This window comes from Callorhinus ursinus, unplaced genomic scaffold, assembly GCF_003265705.2.
Source record: "Callorhinus ursinus isolate GAN/ISIS: 27379988/994484 unplaced genomic scaffold, GSC_fseal_2.0 scaffold51, whole genome shotgun sequence".
Lineage (NCBI taxonomy): Eukaryota > Metazoa > Chordata > Mammalia > Carnivora > Otariidae > Callorhinus > Callorhinus ursinus.
Genome location: NW_027397113.1, coordinates 7,973,356 through 7,996,731, shown reverse-complemented (window position 1 = coordinate 7,996,731; position 23,376 = coordinate 7,973,356). Strand labels below are relative to the sequence as shown.

General features: G+C 49.9%; 1 long non-coding RNA gene across 1 annotated transcript in view; it reads right to left on the bottom strand.

Moving 5' to 3' along the window:
* Positions 1–23,018, bottom strand: part of LOC112829164 (uncharacterized) — a 40,125-nt gene extending 17,107 nt beyond the window's left edge. The window contains exon 1 of the long non-coding RNA XR_003209671.2: positions 22,944–23,018. This is a non-coding gene — a long non-coding RNA (uncharacterized lncRNA). The remainder of the gene's footprint in view (positions 1–22,943) is intronic.
* Between the last annotated feature and the right edge of the window lie 358 nt (positions 23,019–23,376).

The following is a 23,376-nucleotide window of genomic DNA, read 5'->3' as shown; positions in this document are numbered from 1 at the left end:
AAGTTCATTGATTCACCTTAGAAAAAGGATTAGCGCATAAGCAACAGAAATGACAGCTACCTACCAAGAATAAGACCAGGGCTACTTCCCCGCCCCCTGCTCCCCATGCCAGAAGGTCAGAGCTACCGTTGTCTTAGAGATGGTCCCTTGTCCTTCCACCAGAGGGGTCCCACAATGCAGCAGACCGAGCAGGGGTGGTGGTAAGACAGGGGAGTCTGACATAAACTGCAGGGAATGGTCATCTCTTGCAACTCACTCACCCTCCCTGCAGGCCCCCTGCAGAAAAATGCCAAGTCAACTCTCTTAATGAACAAAGCCGAGCTTTGTAAGCATTGAATTACTTTGGAGGGTGAGAGGAGGAATAAAATCTCTCGGTCCTCATGTTACTCATGTTACAGTGTTCATTTCAATGTAAGCGTGATTAGTAGCCCCCCCCCCCGCCACCCCCCCCCCGGCTTCTCCTGCCTATGGTACAAGCAATGTGAGGGCAGGAGCGGGTTCTCTTCCCCGTATCGCCACAAGTACCGAGTGTGTCTCAAGGTGCAGTACCTGAACCACTGGCACCAGACTCACTTGGAGGCCTTGTTAAATGCGATTTCCCAGTCCCCGGCTCAGATCTACTGAATCAGGCTCTCCAGAGTGGGGCCCAGGAATCTGCATTCATCAAGCACCCCAGCTGATTCTGAGTCTCACTGCCCTGCCGGCTCCTTAGTCCACTCAAGAAGTGGACCAGGCCCTGATGGGGAACATCAGTAGGGGACCCAACTGTCCTGAAATGGCCCGGGGGTTCCTGGGACATGGGACAGTCCAGGGCAAGCTGGGATGGCTGGCCATCCTAGCCCCCTTCAAATCACACACAAGGACAAGGAGCAGGGGCTTCCAAGCTCACAGATGAGATTGTCATCTCCAAATGGCTCTTACTTGGTGTTGGAATGTGCCTCAAATGTACTCAGCGTTAAGAGTGGGCGTGGGTGATGTTCTGGGATTTCACAACACTCCAGATGAAAAAATGAAGTCAGACGATGAGAAGCTGACTCAGGGACTCTAGAAGAGGGTCCAGCTCCCCCAGTTTGTCCCCTGCCCAAAACCTACTATCACCACCCTGTGCTGAAAGCAACAAACACCTGCCCTGAGCTGAGCGTGTTCCCTTAAGATCAGAGGAGTCACCCCTGGGTAGGAGGAGGTTGTGAGGATCATGGTGTGTCAGAACCAGAAAGTCTCCTGGAGATCAGACAGTCCTGCCTCATTTCCTATATGAGAAAACTCAGGCCCAGAAGGGCCACACGATTAGCAGGGTCACATAGCGAGCCAACCAAAAGGTGACTCCAGCTCTCGGATCTCTGCACCTCGACACGAGCCTTGTGGGCAAAAAAAGAAAAAAAGAAAAAAAGACAACAGCAGAAAAAGAAGCCAGAAATATTAATTGAGGGGGAGGAGGTTAGACACATGGATGGGTTGGAGCAAAGAGCGCTTAAGGCTCATGGTATCCTAACCCCCCCCATTACAGTTAAGAAACTGAGGGACACAGAGGTCAAGTATATTTCTCAAGGCCATACACAGGAAACGTCTCTTGCAGGTAAAAAGCCCTGTCCACAGTGGGACCTGCCAACGAATCCGAAGATTTGCTATATCTGAAATGAGAGACCCTCATGACAACGTGCAGCAGAAGGGAGGCACCAGCGCTCCAGGAGCCAGGACTAGATCCCATGGACACTGTGCCAAAGCCTTTAGCTGGGGAGCTTACCCAAAGAGAATAGGGGTTATCCTGGAAAGAGCAGTGGGGATGACTTTCACTTTTCACTTGAAACAGTTTTGAGTTATTTGAAATAACTGGTAGACTTTGGTTTTTGTGATAACTTTTCTTAAAAAAAGATTAAAGGGGTTGGGGGTGAGGGGTGCCTGGTTGGCTCAGTTGGTGGAGCAATGCAATTCTTGATCTCTGGGTCATGAGTTCGAGCCCCACGTCACAGGCAGAGTCTACTTTAAAAAAATAATAGGGCGCCTGGGTGGCTCAGTTGGTTAAGTGACTGCCTTCGGCTCAGGTCATGATCCCGGAGTCCCGGGATCGAGTCCCACATCAGGCTCCCTGCTCAGCAGGGAGTCTGCTTCTCCCTCTGACCCTCCCCCCTCTCATGTACTCTCTCTCTCTCATTCTCGCTCTCTCAAATAAATAAATAAATCTTTAAAAAAAATAATAATAATAGTTAGCCTGGTGATGGGTATTAAAGAGGGCACATTCTGCATGGAGCACTGGGTGTTATGAACAAACAATGAATCATGGAACACTACACCAAAACAAATTATGTAATATATGGTGATTAACATAACAATAAAAAATTTAAAAAATAATAATAATAAGGGCACCTGGGTGGCTCAGTCAGTTAAGCGTCTGCCTTCAGCTCAGGTCATGATCTCAGGGTCCTGGCATAGAGCCCTGCATCGGGCTCCCTGCTCAGCGGGGAGCCTGCTTCTCCCTCTCCCTCTGCCCCTCCCCCTGCTTGTGCGCGCACTCTCTCTCTCTCTCTTTCAAATAAATAAATAAAATCTCTAAAATAATAATAATTAATAAATAAATAAGATTAAAGGGATGGGGAGTTCTTTGGTGGCTATGAAGAGAGAAGCAGGAGACCAAGCTCTGAGCTGTGGAAAGCAGAGAGAGGAGAATAGTGGGATTTTAAGGCAGAGGCTGAGAACAAGGCCAGAAGACCAAAGGACACCTCAGTGACTGGAGGCAAGGTGGATTTCCCCGAAGGGGGCTGTCTCTATGGTGGTAGAATTGGACTCCAAGTTGCCTTTTTGAGTACACTAAAAGTAACCAATCTGGAGATCGTCAAGCAGCACCTAAGGATTTCACAGCTAATTTCTAAAAAGTATTTTGAGTTCTCCATAACTGAGCTTTCAAAAATATTACCTCCAAGTTATAGTCCGTGACAAAATGGAAACAATCTTCCAGGAATTGATGCTTCTGTGGTTGACCCAGTAAAGCCCTGGCTATGCGGAACCCTTAGGGAATGAATGAGTCACCTTAGAGAGTAGAATTTCCTGAATAGCTGAAGGCGAAAACCTTAAGTAACAAACAAGTAAACTTTTAAATAGAAGTCTTTCTAAATGGGCCTCCTCGCTCCCCCTGCATTCTAAAGCAGAGAACCCAGGACATTATTTCCATAATCCCATTTTAAGGCAGCCCCTACGGCTTACCAGTGCCTGGAAGAACTCCACTCTTAGGTCCAGAATTTTCCTTCTCTTGCCACAGTCCCCACCCCACACCCGTGCTCATTCCCTCCACGCCTGCCCTGCACTCACTTCATCCCTGGTCCCCAGTCCAGCGCCTCATTACGGACGGTCATCCAGAGCTCAGCTGCCACGCCCAGTGGATCAGCAGTTTTCTCTGTCCCTATTATTAAAGTTACAGAATTGGAATCTACCAAAGAATCACAGAACCACACGGCCAACCATCAGAGCACATAGCCAACCTATGTTTGACACACGACATTTTCCTTTACAGAGCTTACAAAGCAGCCGGCAAAGGTAGTTTTAGCTACATTTTTATGACAAAACTAAGGCCTGCAGGTTATGTGAGCTTCGTAAGGTCACCTGACCAAAACCCAGGAGGGGCATAACTCGAATCCAGGTGTTCTAACTCCAAATATAAGGATACCTTGCTACTTTTTGAATTACCTACTTTGATCACACATCTAAAATCTGCCAAGAGGGCACCTGGATGGCTCAGTTGGTTAAGCAACTGCCTTCGGCTCAGGTCATGATCCCAGGGTCCTGGGATTGAGTCCTGCATCGGGCTCCCTGCGCTGCAGGGAGTCTGCTTCTCCCTCTGCCCCTCCTCCCACTTGTTCTCTCAATCTCTCTCTCCCTCTCAAATAAATAAAAAATAAATAAATAAAATCTGCCAAGAAAATAGGCAGAATGAGCCAAAATCGGCAATCCAGCTAAACTCGTTTCACTTGAAGATCCGTGGAATCAAGCTGGGCGGTGACTTTTTATTTCCGTTATTGTTAAATTGTTGCTTGTGCGAATCATCGTAGTTGCAAATGGCAAAGAAGTATTTGGTATGAGCAAGCCACTGAGGTGTTTCAGGAGAGGAGATACAAAGGGTGTGGACAACATGACCAGGTCCGCACTGTCATTGTGAACAGCCTGTAAGTGAAGAAATCAAAGGTCGGAGTGAAAGTGTCTGTCGTTAATCTACTCTCAGGAGAGATGGCTTCTGCTCTATTTTTATCTGGAAGTCCTACAGACCAGGAATGTGTTTCTAATGATGTATCCATTTTCGCCATATCCCAGAACAACACAATAAGTGTCCTATGTTCCAACACATCACTTATGACGGAATGCTAGCCTTTTGGATTTTTGCAGAATCCCCACTGTCACTCTGACTGGTATCCCTTCAAGTTCACGACCACAGATCTCAAGGTACCACCCAACACTGCCCGGAAATGCTACTCCATTTCTTAGTAAGTTACCTCACCCCCTTCCCAAGATGGCTATTCCACACCTTCTCCTCTCCCCTCTGGCCTCCTTCCCTGACTCTGCTCTCAGTGCATGACCTCACCCCTTCTGTCACCCAGAAAATAGAAGCCACCATCAAAGGCTACCTCATCTTCCCTCCATCAAGCCCTCGGCCTCCCAGCATCAACTCTCCCTTCAGGCCAGTTCTGTTGATAGAGTGACCACCTGTCCTGGTTTGCCTGGGACTGGGCGCAGGGGAGTGACCCTGGGACATGGAACTTTCCGTTTTAAAGCTTTCCCAGGATGTGGGACTTTCAGGGCTAAAACGGGGGGAAGTCACTCTAAACACAGATGTGCTCCCTCCACGCCTTCCCACGGGAAGCCCACCCTCCGGGGGGACACTAGGTACCACCCCCTCTTGCCAGCCCGCAGGGTCCAGTCCTGCATCACCCTCTCTTCTGCCTCGACCGCCTCTTCCTGTCCACTGACCCTTTCCCCTGACCATATAGACATGGTCTAAGAATAAGAAACATCTCCCTTGACCCCACTTTCCTCCCCTCCTACCAACCCGATTCGCTGCCCTTCCAAGCACAGCTCTACCTGTGCCCACTGAATCCTTTCACACTTGCCATTCTTGGTCCATAGCTTCCACTCCAGGGGCCGGGGGAGGGGGTGGGCTCCTCTTTCCTCTAACAGAACCTCCATGGTCAAGACCACCCATACTGCCAAATCCAAAGTGAATTCTGAGTTCCTATCTTACTCAACCTGTGGTGAGGGATCGAAGATTTTTGCATCTTTATTTCCTATTGATTACAGACTAACACTTCTAAGAGAATACGAATGAAGAGCTACAAGAATGAGCACGAGCTTGGGTGAGATGGCTACAAATGTAGCTGAATGCCTACTCTGAATTTCTGTAACATGTCTCCCCGTGAAGCAGGCAATGCTCTAGATCCCGCACTCTCCTGGTTTAGGGTGGGCCCTAACCCAAAGATTGGGGTCCTTATAAGAGGGAAATTTAGACAAAGAGATGCAGACGTGTACAGAAGGAAGACGGCCATGTGTGTGAAGAGGCAGAAATGGAGGGTACACCCGTAAGCCAGCAGCCACCAGAAGCCAGCAGCCACCAGAAGCCAGCAGCCACCAGAAGCCGGGAAGAAACAAGGAAAGAGTCTTATTAGTCTTCCCTAGAACCTTCAGAGGGCACATGGCCCTGACAACACCTTCATTCTGGACTTGCAGCCTCCAGACCAAGAGACAATAAATTTCTGTTGTTTTAAGCCACCCTGAGAAACCAGTACGACCCCCAGTTTGTATCTCCAGCCTGGACTGCTCCCCTGAACCCCCAGAACTCTGTACGCACATCTGTGTCCTCGACGTCCCCCTGGCGGTCTCAAACATAACATGCCCCTAACGGAACTTTTGGGTTTTCTTTCCCAGATTCTTTTCTCCCTGTTTCCCCCAACTTGGTAAAGGGCAGGGGCATTCTGCCAGTTGTTCAGGCCAAAAATGTAGGAGTCGTCCTTGATCCCTCTCTCACCACTGCCCCCACATATCCAATCCATCAGCAGTTTCTGTCAGCTCTACGTTCTAGATATTTCCTCCCCTCTGCCAACCATCATCACGTCTTGCCTCACTAGAATGTTCCAAGAGGGCAAGGATTTGGTCTGTTCATTGCTATCTAAGGGACCTGGAACATAATGGGCATTCGATACATACTTGTTAGATCAATGAATGATTCAAACATGCCCCCGATTGAGAGTTTGTGATCATGTAAACAGAGGCTACTAAGCACAGTAACAGTAAAATGAAGATAAGGAAGCATTTTAACTATGTGAGACAATAAACTGTTTACAAGCAATATGTTAACCCTGAATCATTTGCATACTCGTCATGGTCCCCAGGGTTCCCTTTTAAATGACCTGGTTTACTTGGTAGTTATACAGAGCCTACGTCCTTCCTCACAGCCTAGTTCAATACATTTAAAACATAGCCTTCAAAGTAATATCATTACATTTCCTTAAAAGAAAATGCATAATCTACAATTCAAACTTTTGCAGTGATCTCTGAGAGCATACACATGCTAGGAACACCCAAGCTTCTTGATGTTTCTAGTCTCCACCATGGCTCCATTAGCATTCCAAAAATGCATCTTGAAATACTCAAGCCTTTTGACACTCAGGAAAGCATGCTAGAAGCTGTAACCGGTTTGAAAAAGAGAGAAGGTCACTCTCTCAGGCAGCTCCCAGCACACCCTGCTAAGCCAAGGAGAGACTGAGACGATGTAATCGATATGATCGATAGCCCACGTTTGCCATTTTCCCCATGAGGTTGTTGCATACAGTTCATTCTTTTGAAGTTCAGTCAGCTCAGCAAACACTTCCTGAAGGCTGATCTTGGGTCAGACACAGCTCCAGTGCCAAGGGCTCAAAGATGAGTAAACAACACATGGTCCCTACCCTCCAGAATCTTCCACTGGGAAATAATTGTATCAGTTATATTAATTATATTGGAATTATGTTCACATAACCAGACTATAATAAAAGCTTGGTTAAGGGGGGTTTAAGGCGCCGTATAGGGTACAGATAAAGGAACAGGTAACTCCCCGAGAGGGAGAGATGTCGGGCACAGAGAAGGTGACGTGAGAGATGGCCTGAGTCCACAAAGTGGAAAACACGGGGAAAACAGGAAGCACAGTTCATCCATGTATGAGTGCTCGATCACGAACCAAAAATTACGTGAAAAAAACTCATAGAATTTAGAGAACTCCTGTAGAACTAGAACTACAGGCTAGAACTCCAGTTCCTAGCCACCAAAACCACACAAGTTAAGAGGTTCAAAACTCAGCTAATCGTCCGTCCCAATGCTTCGTCACGCAGCCGCAGAACGAGACCTGAGTGTTTGATTAAAGGGTCTGATGGGTGGTCACCCCAGGTGGGCAAGGTCAAGTTTTGTGAATGACTGCTGACATCAGATCATCACCTCCCACCAACCTTCTCTCTCATGTCTTTATTCACAAGAATCCCATGCTCACCCAGCTGGTGCATTTCTTTTCTTTTTTTTTTTTTTTTTAAGATTTTATTTTTTTATTTGAGAGAGAGAGAATAAGAGATAGAGAGCATGAGAGGGAAGAGAGTCACAGGGAGAAGCAGACTCCCTGCTGAGCGGGGAGCCCGATGCGGGACTCGACCCCGGGACTCCAGGATCATGACCTGAGCCCAAGGCAGTCGCTTAACCAGCTGAGCCACCCAGGCGCCCCCCAGCTGGTGCATTTCTGTAGAAGAAATAGACCATACAAGGTGCTGGGCCTATTGCGATCCTGCCAGGGCGAGCCCTCCCTGCTGTTCATCACAGATGCTTCCTCCACCTGGGGTCAGAGACGTTCTGATTTTATTTACACCAGTACAGGAGAAGGATCCGGGAGGAACTTTTGTTGGGCAAGAGCCTCCAGCCTCCTGCAGCCCCAGGGATGAGGATAGAGGCATCCTACGGGCCACACGGGAAGGCCGGCACTCCTTGGGGGAGAGCTTGCCGACTACAAATAGTTCAGGCAGCCCTGGTGCAGAGGTTCTCTACAGCAACACCTGAAACATTTTGTGCTGGATAATTTCTTGTTGCGGGGGGCTGTTCTGTGCGCCATAGCTTGGGCTGCTAGGAGAAAAATACTCGAGATGGGTGGCTTAAACTACAGAAATGTATCCCACGGTTCTGGAAGCTGGAAGTCTGTCCTCAGAGGTCCAGAGCATGGGGGTTTCTGGTGAGAGTCCTCAACCTGGTTTGCCAAGAGCCACTTTCTCGCTATATCCTTTTTGTTTGTTTGTTTTGTTAAGTTTTTTCTCTTAAACATTTTTTACCAATTTTTATTTTTATTTATTTATTTTTTAAAGATTTTACTTATTTGAGAGAGAGAGAGCACGCGTGAGAGAGCTGTGGAGGGAGGGGCAGAGAGGGAGGGAGAGGCACAAGCAGACTCCTCCCTGAGCCCAACGCCAGGCTCAAACTCAACGATCCTGAGATCAAGACCTGAGCTGGGTTAGGGGCTGCCCTTTGTGCCACTCCCACGTCCTGGACCCTCAGGGTCACACCGCCCATAAACTGGCACCTCCTCATGAGGAAGTATTGAGCAATCTCCCGACTGAGGCAAAGGGTTGGCTCCATATCAGATCTCTCTCCTGTGCCCACAGGCCCACTTTCCCACATCTTTCGACCCTACTCGCCTCCTTGGACTTCCCACCATTTGCCTCTAGGCCTAGGGTGGGATCTGGCCCCTGCTTCTCATGGGCGCCCCCAACTGGGTTGACCCATGTGGCCCCTCTCCCTCTGGTTTATCTCGCCTTCTGTGGCCCTCACACACCCCACCGCACCCCAGCTCCTTCCCGGCTCTGATCTCCCCTTGTCAGCACCTCACTCTGGCTGTGACCCACAGCTCAAGGACGCTCCCGGAACGGACTGGTCCACACACCTCTCCCTCCACTGTCCCTCTGCCCTGAGCTCCCAGGCCTTGGTCAACACCCTGCCCTAAGCAATACTCACCAGAAGCCAGCCGCTGCCCACCCCAGGGCCCCTCTGTCACCACCACCCTCACCTCCCCCTGTCCGCCCCTCCGGTCACATTGCCTGACTCCCTCCTGCCTTCACCCTCCCTGTCAACTCGGCCCTCAGAGCCTGTGCCAGGATGCTTCTCCTCTTCCCCCCTCCCTGGGGCTACCAGCATTTCTCAGCGTGATCCAGACCCCTACACGAGGATTCCCAGGGGCCCCTGTTTAACATGCTGTGACAGAGAAAGAAGCCAGACACAAGAGGACACACACCGTGTGATCCCACTTATCGGCGGTCCCTGTAGCAGTCAATCCACAGAGACAGAAATGGAAGGGTAGCTGCCAGGGGCTGGGGGAGGGGGAGCTGGGAGTGAGGGCTTCACGGGGACAGAGTTTCTGTTTGGAAAGATGAAAAAGTTCCGGGGACGGCTGGTGGTGATGGTTGCGCAACAGTGTGAATGTCCTTCATACAACCAGGCTGTGCACTTAAAAAATGATTAAAATGGTCAAGTTTCGATTATGTGTATTTTACCACAATAAAAAAAAAAAATGCTACGGGACGCCTGGGTGGCTCAGTCGGTTCAAGCGTCTGCCTTCAGCTCAGGTCATGATCCCGGGGTCCTAGGATCAAATCCCGAATCGGAGTCCCTGCTCAGCGGGAAGCCTGTTTCTCCCTCTCCCTCTACCTCTCCCCCTGCTTGTGCTCTCTCCCTCCCTCTCTCTCTGACAAATAAATAAATAAAGTCTTCAAAAAAAAAAAAATGCTAGGATGCCATCAGCATCTTGGGAAGTTTTAACCAGCTCCCTCCAGAGGGTTCTATGCACCCTCCATGTGAGAACCAGGAGCTGCCGCCCCTCCAGTCCCGGGCCTGCTGAGCCAGGCCTTCCTGATCTGGAAGCCACACAGGGGAGACAGCAGGGGTCTCCCTTCTCCCACTCTCGCACCTTCCAAGAGCTGCCAGCCAGAACCAGCCCAAGGCCACTTGTAAACATGTGAGGAGGTTGCTGACTTCCTAGGGGCTGGGGTTCTAACCCAGATCTCAGACACGATCCCTCAAGGCTTTCCTGAGGGGTGAGAGCTGTATCAGACCCTGAGGAATAATGGGCCTAGGGGGTGGCCGGGGCGCTGCTGGCCAGAGGAATTACAGGACCCAAGGCCCAGAGGCCTCTGGTACGTGTGAAAAGGGCTGCAAGGCCGGCTGGTGAGGGCTGGGGGATGTGTACCGAGAACAAAGGGAAGCCTGGTCAGAGGCCTCCGGGCCCCTCAGAAATCAGCCGCCCTGGTGCGAAGCAGCCTGCAATCTCAGTGGCTGGGCTCCGAGGAACTCCCGTCTACAGGAGACAGTGTTATCTTAAGAGCACAAAGCACTTGGCCTCCTTATCTCCTCACACTGTTCCCTGTGGTTTCTTGGGATGGCCTCTTGCCTCCTACAGCCTCAGCCAGGCAGGCCTGGTCAGCACACACATCCCATTCTCCCAGCTACAGCTGGGGCTGGGGGGCGGGGACGGCGGGGGGCGGGGAGGGGGGGTTCTTGGCCCTGCGACCTCTTCAAACCCAAACTGGACCCCGCCCCATCCCTGCCAGTGCCCCCCCCCCCAACAGCCCCTGCAGGTAGCCCCCAGCTCTCACGGGGCCACGTTAACCCCTTTCTAGACCCCAGGAGAATGTTGGTGGGAAAGGTTCTCTTCTTTTCCTTTTTCCTTCTCCTTTGTCTTTCCCAAATTGACCACCCCGAGGCGTGTTTAGAAAGGAGGAGAGTGTGCGCCCAACAAAATCACTTTAAAATAAGACCTGCCAGGGGCGCCTGGGTGGCTCGGTCGTTAAGCGTCTGCCTTCGGCTCGGGTAGTGATCCCAGGGTCCTGGGATGGAGTCCCACGTCGGGCTCCCTGCTCAGCGGGAAGCCTGCTTCTCCCTCTGCCACTCCCCCTGCTTGTGTTCCCTCTCTCGCTGTGTCTCTCTCCGCGTCAAATACATAAATAAAAATCTTTAAAAAATAAAATAAAATAAAATAAGACCCGCCAGGCCTTGGAATGCAAGAGTTTCACTAAGGTCGAGAATTAAGATGAGAAAGGACGCCTACTTCAGCACTTACTGTAATAAGATAGTTGGACAGATTTTCAAGTGGCTTTGTTTTTTTAAAAGAGATCCATTTCCTTGGGTAGTTTGGGGTCTGGTAAAGTGGTAAATGCACTAGGAAATCGCCTCGATGGGTTTGTCAGGCCAACATTTTTGTCTCCTGTACGAGGAGGGTGGGCAGGTTGCCAGACTGCTCACGCCCCCTTTTCCTGAGATGTCTCCCTAACAGCCTGTCACTGTGCACAGGGGGACATCCTGGACAAGCAGCAGGCCTCCGTCCCTCCGCCCCAACGCCTCCCACTCCCTTGTTCCTCTGCGCGTGAAGCCCATAGCATGAAATTAAAGTTCCCCTTCTAGAACCGGCTCTCCCAGTGGGTGATCCAGCCCTTTGTGCAATCTTGTCATTTTCCCTATTTCGCTGTGAAACTATGCTTGAAAGTATTCTAAAGTGGCTTTAGGGAATATTCGTATCGCAACTGTTTTTCACTTCAATAAAAGGTGATGGTAACTTTGTCCAGGGCCAGGGAGCTGGGGACCAGAGGAAACAGTGGTAAGATGCCAGGTGCCCTTCTGGCTCCAGATTTGTAGAAGGGCATCACATCCCGCTCTCCCCATTTCTAGCAGGAGGGCAGGAGGCAGGACTCGGGGAAGCCTCCCCCGTGTGTGCGCGGTCCCTGCTTCCTGCCAGGCAGGGCAGCCCTCGGCTCCCTGCCCATGACCGCTGGGGGGGGGGGCAGGCAGGACCCAGTGGCCAGCTGTCCTGGACAGTGAGAGCCACAGAACCCTCATCCTTGCTATGCTTACCTCTTCCCCTTTCTGAGTCCCCCCGGCAACTGATATTTTAGGGACAGGAGAAAACAAAGCTCAAGGGTTAAATTGCATTCTGGGTTGTGTTCGAGTTCATTCTAGGTACATCAATTCAGAGTCTAATCAAGCAAACTTGGGATTAACAGAGGAGGGCCTGACCCTTTCCGAAAGGCCCTGAACCCTGAAGGCCTGACCTCTGTCCCCAAACCGGGCCTTCCTTCTTGAGCTCTCTGCTATGCAAGGAATTCTGCATGCAATAAAAAGAATCAATCAATCAATCAATCAATCCCCCCTGGATTTGCCGCTTTCGGATCTGACCAAGTCGGAATGTGTGGGGCAGAGGAATGCTCCTTGCCTGGGCAAGGACAGCCATGCACAGAAAAGCAGACCTCAGTAAATAACGTCCTCGACTTTCCCAAAAAAGCCCAGAGGCCGCCTTCCATGAGAGGTGCAGGGCTGATCCTTCACCATGAGGTAACTAGGATGAGAAAGAAAGCGTTAAAGGCCGAACCCTGTCCTCAGAGAATTCATATGGAGAAATCCTAACTTCCAGCACCTCAGAATGGGACTGTATTTAAAGACAGATCCTTCAAGAAGTGACTGAGGTAAAGTAAGGTCATCAGAGGGGCCCGAGTCCAGGAGGACGAATCACAAGAGGACATAAGGACACAGGCAGTTACAGAAGGAAGACCATGTGGAGACATCATCCATAAGCCTCAAGACACCAAAACGGCCAAGACCTTGACCTTGGGCTTCCGGCCTCCAGCACTGTGAGAAAATAAAATTCTGTTGCTTAAGCCACCTGGTCTATGGCACCTTGTGACAGCGGCCCTGGCGGGCGAAGGCAGAAGACGCAGCTTCTGAAAGCCTCTTGCCACCCATCTGAGGAGAACAGAAGAGTTAAAGGAAAGTGAATCTTCTATGAATGTGGCCAATCATGTGGTTTCGTGCTGGGTCCCTGTAGCCACATTTCCCAGGATTCCCTTCCCTCTAGGGACCTGGGTCAGCATGGGCCACGAGAGAAATGCGTGGGCATTCGGAAGGTTTGGAAGGCACAGGTGAAGCGCGGCCATTTTGTTCTGCTCTGAAGGTGGCGCAGGGCAGACGCACCCCACGCACACCGTCGCTGCCCTGCTGGCCCACCTTGCTGGCGTGGGGCAGCCGCTGGGCCTGCAGCAAATCCAGCTCCTGGGCCAGGTGAATGCCGCTCTGCGATGAGGGCCCCAGCTTGCCCCTCAGGTCACCCTTCCAGGTTGTCATGGAGAATGCAAGCCGTGAGGGCCAGGCATGGTTCCAGGCTGTCCCTCCTCCTCCCCTCCTTCACACCCACCGTCCCTCCCTGAGCCAGCCCCGATGAGACACAGGACAGCACCTTACACAGACTGGAGGCTGACCTCCCACCAGCGTGGAAGCTCGGACCCCTGTGACAAAGCCCCTCTTCTCTCTGTAGCTCACGGACGTTCTACTGCTCTGATCAAATCCTGACTGATAAAATAATCAATAGGGAAAAAAAAAAAATCTGTCTTAGTAGGCTACCCAAACAGGTGCGAGATTAAGACAAATCACCTGACGATGTCCTATATGTTTAATTCTCTGTGATAGCAGTTTGAGTGAGTAAAGCACGATGGAGTCAACATTGTGCCTCTCACCAGACGCACAATCTCAAAGCCAGTTCGTTTCCAACCTGCTGTTCCCGTCTGTGAATTCTCTCACACTGCGATCCTTTGCTTCCATTCCTCTTGCATCATCCTAAGCTAGACCCTCAGAGCTTCATTCCTGCCTCCATACCGCCTACCCTCAGACCTGCCACTGCCCCCAAACCTCTGCTTCTAGAAAGCCACCCTGCAACACGCTTCAAAGGCAGTGCTCTTCCAGACCAAGACCAAACCCTCGGCCTACATGTTAAGACCTTTCACAATCTGTCCCCACCCTACTGCCCCACCATCCTTCCCACTGTTCTTCAGTACATGCCCTCTACAGGGTGAGATCAGTCTCACCTTCCCTGTTGGGGCCTGCCATGCCTACTCCATCCCTGGGCCACCCCTCAGGTTGTCCCCAGGCTGTAGGACCTCTCATTGTTCAAGGCTCAAAGCTCGCCTCCTTCACGAAGTTTCATCAAGACCATCAGGTGTAGCATTCTAGAGAAAGGACTCTGGAGCTAGCCAGTCTGGATTCAGACTCTGGCTTGGCCCTTGCCAGCTCTCTATCCCTCAATCTTTCTGTGCCTCAGAGTCCTCCACTGTAAAACAGGGATATAACGCTCTTGCTTCATAGGGTTTTCATGAGGATTAATGAGTTACATCACATAAAGCATTTGCATCATGCCTGACACCTAGAAAGTGCCTGCTAAAAGTTAGTTCTTATTTTATTTTTAGTTTTATTATTACCTGACCATTCTGATCATCTCCAATACTCTTTTCCCCTGAATTTCTACCCCTGAAATAGTAGAGACCACATCACTCGAGCACATCATTCATAGTTGATCTTGTACCGTTCGCTGCAATTTCATGTGTAACAAAGAGGAACAAGAACATTTTATCTGTAATCAGAACATAAAAAGCAATAGCTTATTCATGAACATAAAATATTCTTCATTCCTAATGTGCAGAATAAGCAGGAGAAATTTCCCTGCTTCTTCCTGATAGCATTTAACCCCTAAGAGGCCTAGGAGGAAAAAAATGAAGACAACTGTCAGGAACATAAAGACAGGAGAATGCCCCCCGTCCCCCCACGCACGCATGCACATACACACACACACACACACACACACACACAATGATCCTGAAACTCATCCTCCTGGTGTATCTGAACACCAAAAAGATGACATTTTCAAAGACGTGGTTTTCACGTGAAGAACTGCCAGGAGGGTGGTCTGATCAGAAGAAGGGACCTCAGCCAAGCATCGGCTCCTCCTGAAGCTGAACAGCACCCAGGTTAGGGGAGATCCTAGGGGGCCACTAGATGGCGACAGCATCAGGTGGGGTGGGTCCCTGGCGCCGTGCAGGCTCCCAGCACTCCCTCCCAGGGCCTTCTGGTTTACTGCCCAGACTGCTGAAGGCTAATGAATTAGCCAGTTCGTAGTTCAAGACAATATGGAAGTCCTGCAACACTCCACTTTTGCAGGACTCCCTTTCTTCAGCTTTAAAATGAAGACATTGGTAGAACCAGAGGAGAGCTAACAAAGCACCCAGTTCTGAAATTCTGCACAGTGTTTTCTTTTTTTTATTTTATTTATTTGTTTGTTTGTTTGTTTGTTTGTTTCAGAGGGGGGCTGGTGAAGGAGGAGCAGAGGGAGAGGGACAAGCAGACTCCCAGCTGAGTGCAGAGCCCGACTGGAGGGCTGGTTCTCATGACCCCGAGATCATGACCTGAGCCACAATCAAGAGTCGGACGCTCGACGGACTGAGCCACCCAGGCGCCCCAGCACAGTGCTTTCTGTACAGTCAGAGCAAGCAAAGGCAGTCAGGGAGGACTCTAAGAGTTTAATTTTTGCCCCAAGCAATCTACAGATTCAATGCAATCTCTATCAAAATTCCAATGGCATTTTTCAGTGAAACAGAAAAAGCAATCCTAACATTTGTATAGAGCCACAAAACAACCGAAGCAATCTTGAGAAAGATGAACAATGATGATTTCACTTCCTGATTTCAAGGTATATTACAAAGCCCCTGTAATCAGAACAGTAGGATATTGGCGTAACGATAGACAAATAGATCAAGGGAACAAAATAGAGAGCCCAGAAACAAACCCATGCATTTAAGGATAATCAACTTACAACAAAGGAGCCAGGAATATACAATGGGGAAAGTATAGTCTCTTCAATAGATGAGAGTTTGATTTTCCCTTTCCCTGTGAACAGAGCAGTATTAGAAAGAGGGGAGAAAAAACAGAGCCTCACCTGTGCCTTGACGCATTTGGTACCTGAGCTCTCTAGGCTGAGAGGTGCCAGAGCTAAGGATGGATATGGAACATAAAGACAGGAGGGCTGGGTTTAAGTCCCAACGCAGGGTTTAAGTCCCATCGCAGACACTGGGTTTAAGTCCCAACGCAGACACTTACAGGCAAAGCTGTGAGGCCTCAGCTTTCTCGGCTGTTGTGTAAAGCTAACAATCATGCTTATTTTATGCACGTATTGATTACAGTGTAAAGCACTTGGCACAGAACCCAAACCAAAGGAGGTGCTCAAATCATTAGGCTATTCAGCAAATGTTGACTGGTGTCTACAAAATGATAGGCTCTATTCCAAGGCACTGGGGCACAGTCTTAAAATGACTTCACCTTATAGAGTTGACCTTTCGCAGGAAAAGACAGATAATAAGAAATAACCAAAATAAAATAAGATTTTCTCAAAAGCATAGGAAAAGTTTATGAAGAAAAGCCAAGCAGGTTAAATGGGACAGGAATGGGGTGTGATTTTAGGTAAAGTCCTCAGAAAAGGCCATTTGGAGAAAGCAACCTTGAAGGGACACCTTAATCCTCATTGCCAGTGCCCCGGGCGTGGTACCAATAAAGCATTTCTCTTGGTGTTCAAATGGACATTTCTGCTCAACATACCCCCCCAAAATCGAATGTCTGAGCTAGAAGAGAACTTGGAGATTCTCTATTTCATTTTATAGATGAAGAACTGAGACCCAGAAAGGTGGATTGACAAACCCAGGGCCACACAGTTCATTCCAAGATAGAGGTTGATCCTGACCGTAAGGCCAATGTTTGTTCTTGCCTCTGTTTTAGCCCATTTGTCTCTGGCTGACTCTGACCCATGTAAATCTGCCACCTGGAGCCTGGAAGCCTTCGCTCTAGTTCACAGTTAATGGCTGTGTAGTCTGAATATTTCTTATTCAGACACGTTTGATACGAAAAAAAAATTATCATAGATTTGCAATGACCCCCATTTCAATAATTAAGAGTGAGAGGCCATTGCTTCCGGTGATCACTGGGTACCAAGAATGCTGTGTGCACACAAAGACAAACGCCACCCACAAACTACTTATCCTTGGCTGTAAGGCAGTCATCAAAAAAACCAAAAATATGTTTCCATTCTTCTTTTTTTTCCCTTAGATTGTCACTAAAATGTGAAAACAAAATTTTGGATTGTGCTGAATCCTTGAACCCCTGAGAAGACACCCGCAGAGCCCAGTGTGAGGAATCTCACATACGGGACATGTCCTTGAAGGGCTGTTTCTCTTAGGAAAAAATCCTTGCCTGAATCAGGGACATTTCTAAGAACCACTTAAGGCTAAAGGGAGCAGCAAGTACAGATCAGCCCGTTTCCCTCCGTTTTGAAGCTGTCCTCGGCCAGAAGGACGGCGGCGGGAGCTGGACACCTCTGCACAGCTGTCGGAGACATAGGAACATCAGTGGGCCAATAAGGTGGGGACCTCAACGCACCACCCATTCATTCAACAGATACGAACTGAGCACCTACTATGTGCTAGGCTTGGAGGATATGACAGGAAACCAAACAAAGCCCCCGACAACATGAAGCTTCTAGTGAAGAAGAAGGAAGTGAAGGAATCAGGGAATTAATATATGTCAGAGAGCGGTAAGTAAAAGGGTAAAAAGCACAGGCAGTGCCTGAGGTCCGGGGACGGAGGGCTTGTTACTTTAGGTAAGGTCTCAGAGAGGGCCTCTCACTGGAGGGCAAAGAGTTTGTCAAGGAAAGAACATTCCAGGCATAGTTCACAGCCAACGCAGAAGCCCTGAGGTGAAAGAGCAAGGAGACCCTTGTGGCCGGAGCTCAGATCAGGAGGAGAGATGGGGTCAGAGCACTGAGGGCCAACAGACCTTTGCCAGCATTTGAGATCTCCCTCGAGTGAGAGAGGGAGCAAGGGAAGGTCGTGAGCGAGGAAGGACATGATTTGACGAATGCTTTGAAAGGATCAAACCTGGGGCGCCTGGGTGGCTCAGATGGTTAAGTGTCTGCCTTCGGCTCAGGTCATGACCCCAGGGTCCTGGGATCAAGTCCCGCATCGGGCTCCCTGCTCAGCAGGAAGCCTGCTTCTCCCTCTGCCTCTGCCTCTCTCTCTCTCTCTCTCTCTCTCTGACTCTCATGAATAAATAAATAAAACATTAAAAGAAAAAAAGGATCAAACCTGTTGCTGTGCTAGGAGACCAGAGAGTACCCAGGGCAGAAACAGGGAGAGCAGTTTGGAAACAGTTGCCATCCTCCAGATGAGAGACATGGCGGCCATGATCAAGGTAGTAAGGACGGAGATGCAGAGAAGAGACTAGATTGCGGATCTGGAAGACGGAGCTGATGGGAATTGGTAATCATCTACATATGGGCTGTAAAAGAATTAGAGGAGTCCAGAATGACGTCAAAGTTTCAGTCCGAAGAACCTGAGGGTGGTGCTAATGTTTATGGAAATAAGGTCTGTGGGAGGTACTGGGTGGGGGTGGGGAAGAAGGGAGGGGAAGAGAGAATTTTCCCACCAAGTGTTCAAGCTCTGTTCTTGATTGGTAAAGTCAGCCTTGCATAAGAGATGAGCCATATGATCCCCCTGTCCCACTACTGGGTATATACGCACAAGAATTAAAAGCAGGTACTCGTGCAGCTGCGTGAACACCACCCATGTTCGGAGCAGCCTCACTCACAATAGCCAAAATGTGGAAACAACCCAAATGTCCATCAGCAGATGAGTGGATTAACAAAATTTGGCATGCATATCGAATGGAGTCTGATTCAGCCTGCTACGGCACACACGAACCTTGCAGACCTCATGCTCGGTGAAATTAAGTCAGACCCAAAAGGACAAATCTTGTATGGTTCCGCTGATATGAGGGACCTCAAGTAGTTAAATCCATAGAGGCAGAAAATGAAATGGGGGTTGCCAGGGACTGGAGGGAGGAGAGAAGGGGAAGTTAGTGTTTAATGGGGACAGAGTTTCTGTTGGGGAAGATGAAGATGTTCTGGAGGTAGAGGGTGAAGATGTTCTGGAGGTAGAAGGTAGGGACGGCTGCACACCAGTGTGGGTGTACTTAATGCCACCCAACTGTATACCTGAAACCGTTAAAATGGAAAGCTCTACATTATGTATATCTTATGATTTTTAAAAAGATAGATGGTGATCTCAAAGGTTAGTCCACTGGCAAGGGCAAAGCCTCCATGCAAAGCCCTTACCAGTGGACTAACCTTTGAGATCACCATCTGTCTTATAGAGACGTACAAAATCAAATGCAAATGAAAAATGATCCTAAAGTTGTCCCATGGTTAGCTGTGGGCACAGGACTATTCACGTCCATTCCACCAAGTGGCTGCAAAATAGGGAGATGGAGAGCGTCGCAGGAGGGGCGGGGGCCAAACAGGAGCCTGTCCCAGGCAGAAACAGTGTGAAGGAGGACAGGACCGGGGCGCCTGGGAGGCTCAGTCGATTAAGCGTCCAACTCTTGATTCTGGCTCAGGTCGTGATCTCAGGGTCACGAGATCGAGCCTCGCATCGGGCTCCTCGCTGAGCATGGAGCCTGCTTGGACTTCTCTCTCTCTCCCCCCCCCCCCGCCACCTCTTCCTCTGCCCCTCCCCCGCTCTCCGCGCACGCTCGCTCTCTCTCTCTCTCTCTCTCTCTCTCTGAAATAAATAAAATCTTAAAAAAGAAAAAAAAGAAAGAGCACAGGACTGGAATAAGAGGCTCAGAGAAGCAAAGTGAGCAAAGAAGACTGAAACAGCAGGAACAGGCACGATGTGGCGTGCAATGGGGGAGACCTGAGGACATTTTGGTGACCAAGAGCAAGCACCCATGGTGAGTGGCCACACCGGAAACAGCTCACACTGAGCACTTCCTGTGTGTCTAAGCAGCCTACAGGGACTAACTGACTCAATCCTCACAGCCACCGACCATGTAAGGGATGTCCCCCCGCCCCTGCCCCCGCATCATCCCCGGTTCACAAATGAGGACACTGGAAACCTCCCAAGGTCAGAGAGGCAGAAACAGGATTCGACCTCAGGCAGGGCAGCCCCGGAGCAGGGCTCTCACCCTCTCGGCTACACAGCTCCCAGCGGCTGGCAGTGTGACCCACAGTCCCGTGGTCAACTTCCCCGGATTCCACCCTTCCAAACCCCCTTGAGCATTTAGGACACCGTGTGACCAGGTCGATGTCTTGATTCGAGAGTCCCGCTGGTCCAAACCTCACAGTCTTATCTCAAAGTGCAGCGATGGTTCTCCGATCAAACCTCCCCATCTGGTTATTTACCGGGATGACTCTCTAGGACATCAGCTGACCGCCGTGCTACCATGAGAAATGCGAGTTGTGTGCTGTTCAAACGTGTCTCTAACAATCAAGGGAAATGGCAGAATCCTTCTGAGAAATTGATTTAGAGATAGCTGGAGGCTCGTGGCAGGGGCAGGAAAGGTTCATTTCTGGCGTCCCGGGGAGGTCATGTTGACACGAAACTCAGCCTCAAAGTCCATGCAAGTGTGGACCATGGAAGCTGGTTTCCGAGGAAGCATCAGGGTCAGGGGAAAGCCTACGACACGGTCTGTCGATGAGTCTCCAACAAGGATGACTGTAATCACTCACCTCTAGTTTGAACCAAGGCACATGAAACCACAGCAAGTTCCTCTCAGCTGCACAGATTTTATCTGAATCCCTATGCTCAGCAGCTTTAATTCTGCCTCCTTCAGGGCTCGCTCTCAGTAAATGCTCATTGACTAAAGAGATATTATGCATCAGAGCATAACAGGCCGTTTGAGGAAGGGGGTCAAATCCCACACACCTTTCAATCTCAAGACACTTAAATAAAGGCCAATGAAGTACATTGTGCAGCAAGACGTGTTGCGCTGGGAAGGCAAGCACTGCGACAAGCTAGAAGCCGCTCCCAGAAGGGCAAGAGAAGACTATCCAGCCATGTGTGAGCACTAGGAAGCCAGCCAGAAGCTCTTGCCATCATCTGTTTTATGTGCCTGACACAGTGTTCCCGGAACCCTCCCAGTCTCCACTGGACGTGAAGTCTAGTGGAAGCCCAGTCCTATGGGAGCTGACACAGGGATGCCCGGGCACGCCAGGACAGCACAGAAAAGGGACACTGAGCCCAGACTTGGAGGCTCAGGTGGGCCTGGGGGTGCTGATTCAAATGCTCAGAAAAACTGGGAGCAGGGCACCTGGGTGGCTCAGCCGGTTAAGCAGTTAAGTGTCTGCCTTCGGCTCAGGTCATGACGTCAGGGTCCTGGGATCGAGCCTGCGATCTGTCCATCTGTTGATAGATCAAGATCGTGACTGGGCTCCCTGCTCAGCGGGGAGTCTGCTTCCCTCTCCTTCTGCCCCTTCCCCCGTTTTTGGTTTTGCTGTCTCTAAATAAATAAATAAATAAACAAACAAACAAACAAAATCTTGAAAGAAAGAAAGAAGGAAGGAAGAAAAGAAGGAAGGAAGGAAGAAAACCAGGGAGAAGAAGGCACGTGGAAGAGCACTGTGAATACACAGCTCCAGGGGCCGACATCAGGACGCTGGGAGGGAAAGGTGCACACAGGAAGCTGTGGGGGCTGAAATGGCAGGCGGGTCATGGCGGCCTCCTGTGCTGAGCCAAGGATGTGAACCGCACCCTGAAAGCCAAGACGAGCCACGGCAGAATGTGAAGCAGGGGAGCACACTGATTTGATTTTTATTTTAGACTGGCCTCTAAAGCTCCCTCCACCTGCGGAGGGAAAGATCTATGATGGGCAGACCCGTGAGGAGGTGATTGCAGTCAGGAATGAAAATCAAAGATGTCAGGCCTGGAGCTCGGAAAAGCAGGCTGAAATCAGCAGTCCCCTAGAGGTGACCCCGAGAGAGCCTAGTGTCAGAAAAATAAAGACCCCAGGACAGGTCCATGGGAAATTCTGCCATTTGTGAACTTTTGGGGAGAGAAGAGCCCATGAAGGGTCTGGGAAGGGAGGGGAAAGCCACCCTAACCATACAGACATCAAGATAAGTGATGTCACTCAGCAGAGGGCTGAGAGGGCTTCCAGGAGGGCGCACAGCACCAAGCACCCAGAGACTGGGCTGGGCAGAGTAAGGATTAGCAAGAACAGCTTTGGGGGGGCGGGTGGGGAGCCCAGGGGCAATGGGTGGGGCACCAGGGTGAGTGGGAGGCGAGGAAGAAGCACCCTTTCTAGCAGGTTGGCCCCTCAGGGACAACCCCATAGATAACCAGAGGGAGAGGGGTTGAGGGAGGGTTTCTTTAAACAGGGGAGGGGTGCACAGATGTATTAGTTGGGAGGAGATGCCAAGGTAGAGGTAGGGTGCTGGGGAGAGAAGGGGTGAGTGAAGGGGACGCACAGAACCCCTGGAGGGATCCCACGTGGTGCTGGGGTGGGGGAGGAGGGTTCCTGGGACAAAGGAGGGGGCGAGGTGAGGGGAGCTGATGAGTTCCGATTCCCCAGTGACAGGGCTGTCACTCTGCTCCAGCTGACGGGCTCCACAAAGATTTTCCACATTTCAGGAAAGGCCATACATTCCCTATTTTCTGTGAAATCTGAGTTTTAAATGTGTACAGCTACCCCCAAAAAACAGTTTAATTGTTATGCAGGCCCAAATCATGGCTATGGCCTGGACTGAGCCAACAGCCCCCCACTTAGTGCCCTATGATCCAGAACTTTCACTCTCCAGTTACTTCCTCTCTCTTGCCCTTCACACGGGTGTCTCTCCTCAGGGAGGCCTCAGAAAGCATTTCCTTTATAGGATCAAAAATACTTTTCCTTAAACCCTGGTTGATCTTCAACGAGATGTGGATACTAACCCTTTAATCCTAAATCTCTGGCCTCCGCGCCGCCCTGAACTCTGAATTTAATAGACACTGTCCTAGAAGTCATTTACACCAACCACGTAAATGGTCCACAGTAGCCCTCTGTACAAAAAAAAGCCTTGAGAATTCTTCTGTAGCAAATGCGTTCTCTGCAGGCTTTTCAAAAAAAAAAAAAAAAAGCTGAAGGGGAAGAAAGACTTGAATTTCTAGGCCCTGGAGAGGGAGGGACTTCTGCACCCGGGAAGGCCTGGTCCCATGCGGACGCTCCTGTCGCCCGATCTCCAGATGGAAAGGGTCACTACCAAGACCGTTCTTTTAGTCACCACCACCTTCTCTCACCTGCCTTTGGGGTGGACACTGAAACTGCCCCGGCTCGGCTGCTGGTTTCCTTGGGTTGATTCTGGTCTTTGCACTCCAGTGCTGGTGGGTGTGTTGTGTTCTAACAAGGACAAGGATTATTACAGGGTCACTCTTCAAGTCGTCCACAAATTTTCACAAATTCTAATAGATTAATCAGGTGTGAATTATTTTAGAGAAAAAAATCTTGCCTTTTCCAGAAAGGGCTTGGTTGAGTAACTGAGCATTCAGTGATTCTCTCTTCTATTTCAGTTTGTTCAGTTTTCAATTATAAAATGAGACTCAGAATACATCCAAATAACCACAGAAGAAAGGAATGTTTTTTTTTCTTTCAGAAAGAACTGAATAATAATAGCAAACACATCAGCACTTACCATGTGCCAACCACTATTTTATCTTGTATGTTAACTCCTTA